Source organism: Jaculus jaculus, chromosome 3 (genome assembly GCF_020740685.1).
Source record: "Jaculus jaculus isolate mJacJac1 chromosome 3, mJacJac1.mat.Y.cur, whole genome shotgun sequence".
In the NCBI taxonomy this organism is placed as follows: domain Eukaryota; kingdom Metazoa; phylum Chordata; class Mammalia; order Rodentia; family Dipodidae; genus Jaculus; species Jaculus jaculus.
The window spans coordinates 65,683,989-65,687,641 of NC_059104.1; the positions used below are offsets into that span (position 1 = coordinate 65,683,989).

General features: G+C 36.5%; 1 non-coding gene across 1 annotated transcript; it reads left to right on the forward strand.

Annotated features, from left to right (window-relative positions):
• The first annotated feature begins 630 nt into the window (after nt 1-630).
• LOC123459592 lies at nt 631-839 on the forward strand. Its single transcript, XR_006636355.1, has one exon. It is a non-coding gene; the product is annotated as a small nucleolar RNA U3 (small nucleolar RNA).
• Nucleotides 840-3,653: the final 2,814 nt, after the last annotated feature.

Genomic DNA, 3,653 nt, shown 5'->3' on the forward strand with positions numbered 1-3,653 from the left:
GGCAGTCTTAAAAGGGAAAATTATATCTTTAAATGCCTATCTTAAGAAATTAGAAAGGTCACAAGTAAACAACTTAATGCTTCACCTTGGGACTTTGGAAAAGGAAGAACAAGGGAAATCAAAAATCAGTACACAGGAAGAAATAATAAAGATTAAGGCAGAAATTAATGAAAAAGAAGCAAAAAAAATTCAAGGAATCAATGAAACAAACAATTGCTTCTTTGTTGAAAGAATAAACAAGTTTGATAATCCCTTAGCATACCTAACTACAAGAAAGGAAGAAGAAACACAAATAAATAAAATTAGAGCTGAAAAAGGTACCATTAAAACAGATACCAAAGAAATTAAGAAAATCACCAGAACATACTTTAAGAACATATACTCTACTGTTTGAAAATATGAAAGAAATGGATGATTTCCTAAATTTATATGACCTTCCAAAATTAAATAAAAATGAGATAAACAATTTAAATAGACCTATAACAAGTATGGAGATCAAAGCAGTATACAAAATCTACCAACTGAGAGAAGTTTAGGCCCAAATGGATTCACTGGTGAATTTCACTACACCTTAATGGTAGAACTAACGCTTATGCTTCTCAAACTTTTCCATAAAATAGAAAAGGAAGGAAGACTATACTTTCAGGGATCATTTCTATAGTTCGTTACTAGAGAAGTTTCTCTGACTGTGTAGAGCACCAGAAACCACGAGGAGGAGGTGTAGCATTCTCTCCTGAGCGTGAAGCCGGCTCTTGGTGTTGCTTTTTTGCAAGTGCCATTTGCCATTGATGATCGTTCCTTCTCCTTTTGGGGAGTTGGAGGGAGAGGACGCAAAAAAAAAAAAAAAAAAAAAAAGAAAAGAAAAAGAAAAGGAAGGGATACACTAAACTACTTCTACAAAGTCAACATTACCTTGTTACAAAAATTAGACAAAAACAGAACAACATAAAAAAGAAAATTACAGACCAATCTCCCTCATGAACATAGATGCAAAAGTTCTCAGCAAAATATTGGCAAACAGAATACAAGATTATATCAGAAAGATCATTCATCCCGATCAAGTAGTTTTATCCTAGAGATACAGGAATGGTTCACCATATACAAATGTAGTAGACTATATAAATGGACTGAAGGACAAAAATCATATGATCATCTCATTAGATGCAGAAACAGCATTTGACAAAATACAACATCCCTTCATGATAAAAGTCCTACAGAAACTGGGAATAGAAGGAACATATCTCCACATAATAAAGGCTATTTATGACAAACTTATAGGCAATATATTACCAAATGGGGAAAACCTTGAAGCTTTGCCACTAAAATTAAGAGCAAGACAAGGATGTCCACTGTCCCTACTTTTATTTAATGTGGTGCCAGAAGTCTTAGCTATAGCAGTAAGGCAAAAGACACTCATAAAAGGGATACAAATTGGAAAGAAAGAGACCAAATTATCATTACTTGCAGATGATATGATTCTACACATAAAGGACCTTAAAGACTCTACCAGAAAGCTGTTAGAGTTAACAAACACTTTTTGGCAATGTAGCCGGATATAAAATAAACATAAGTAGTCTTCCAGCATATTAACAACAAACATGCTGAGGATGAAATCAGGGGATCACTCCCATTCACAATTGCCTCAAAAAAGGAAAAGTGGCCGGGCGTGGTGGCGCACGTCTTTAATCCCAGCCCTCGGGAGGCAGAGGTAGGAGGATCGCCATGAGTTCAAGGCCACCCTGAGACTCCATAGTGAATTCCAGGTCAGCCTGGGCTAGAGTGAGACTCTACCTCGAAAACCAAAAAAAAAAAAAAAAAAAAGGAAAAGTACCTTGAAATAAACCTAACTAAGGAAGTGAAGTACCTCTACGATAAAAACTTTAAAACACCCAAGAGAGAAATTGCAGAAGACACTAAGAAATAGAAACTCACCCCATGTTCTTATATTGGAAGAATCAATTTTGTGAAAATGTCAATCTTTCCAAAAGCAATTCATACATTTAATGCAATCACCATTGAAATTCCAATGACATTCTTCACACAAATAGAAAAATAACAGTTCTAAAATTCATTTGTAATCACAAAAGACCTTGAATATCCAAAACAATTTTGTGCAACAAAAATAAGTCTGGCAGTATCACCATACCTCTATCACAGAGCCATATTTTAACCTCTATTACAGAGCCATATTAACAAAAACAGCATGGTACTGGCACAAAAATAGATATGTGGATCAAAGGGACAGAATTGAGGGCTCAGATGTAAGTCCAGGCAGCTATAGCCACCTGATCTTTGACAAAAATACTCATTGGAGAAAAGACAGCCTCTTCAACAAATAGTGGTGGGAAACCTCACAGTGCTTGACATGACCTACACAAGACCTTCATAATTGGAAGCAAAAAATGATGATATCAGAATAAAAGAGAAACTAATTGAGAGTGGCAGGGGATATGATAGAGAGTGGAATTGTGATGGTGAAGGTGGGGGAGGTCATTCTCATGGCTTAATGTCTATAATTATGGAAGTTGTCAACAAAAAATTTAAAAAAATTGCTTACCAACCTTTTGTAAGGCTTTTCCAATCCCAAGTACTAATTCTTTCCACATTCCTTCAGCACACAGGTTCCTCCAAAAGACCAAAGTGCATATGGTCAGATTTCACACAGCAACAGACCCCACCTCTAGATACCAATTTTTTTTTATTCAATGGTATTTATTTATTTTACACTTTGGGTTATAATACAATGCAACTTCTTTTTTTTAATTTAATTTATTAGTTTTCTTTTCAGTAAATACAGGCAGTTTGTTACCATTATTTAGGCTCATCTGTGATCTACCCCCTCCCATTAGACCCTCCTTGTTAATGAAAATGGGTCATGCATTGTGGAGTTAGCCCCCAGTTATTGGTATGATAAATGTCTCTGCAAATCATGACCCAACATGTGACTCTGACATTCTTTCTGCCCCCTCTTCCGAAAAATTTCCCTGAGCCATGTTGGGTTCATTTTTGGTCTGCTTCAGTGCTGAGGTGTAGATACCAATTTTTACTGTTGCCATTACCTTCACACTGCTGGAAAAAAGCTCTTGACCAAAAGTAGCTTATCAGAGGAAAGGGTTTATTTTGGTTTACAGACTTGAGGAGAAGCTCCCTGATGGCAGGGGAAATTGTCGCATGAGCAGAGGCTGGTCGTCATCTCTGACCAACATCAGGAGGAAATCAGCATCAGGATAGTGTGCTGAACACCAGCAAGTGGAAGCCAGCTCCAAACAACACACCTCCTCCAATAAAGATCCAATTCCAAAATTGTCATAAACTGGGGATAAAGCATTCAGAACACATAAGTTTATGGGGCACACCTAATTCAAACAACCATATTCCCCCCCCCCGTCCCCCATAAAACTGAAAACCCTCCATGATGTATAATGCAATGCTTTTAGTCCAACTTTAAAATTCCCCATAGTTTTTATCAATCTCCATGCTATTCAAACATTCCCATATTCCAACTGAGCTATAAAACAAAAAAACCATAATGGCACAGAATACACATTTACCCTGCAAAAGATGACATTGGAAATAGCAAAGGCTTACCCAGTATAAAATTTAAAGCAAACAGAATAGACATCAAATTCTGCAACTCCAAGTCCAACAACTCT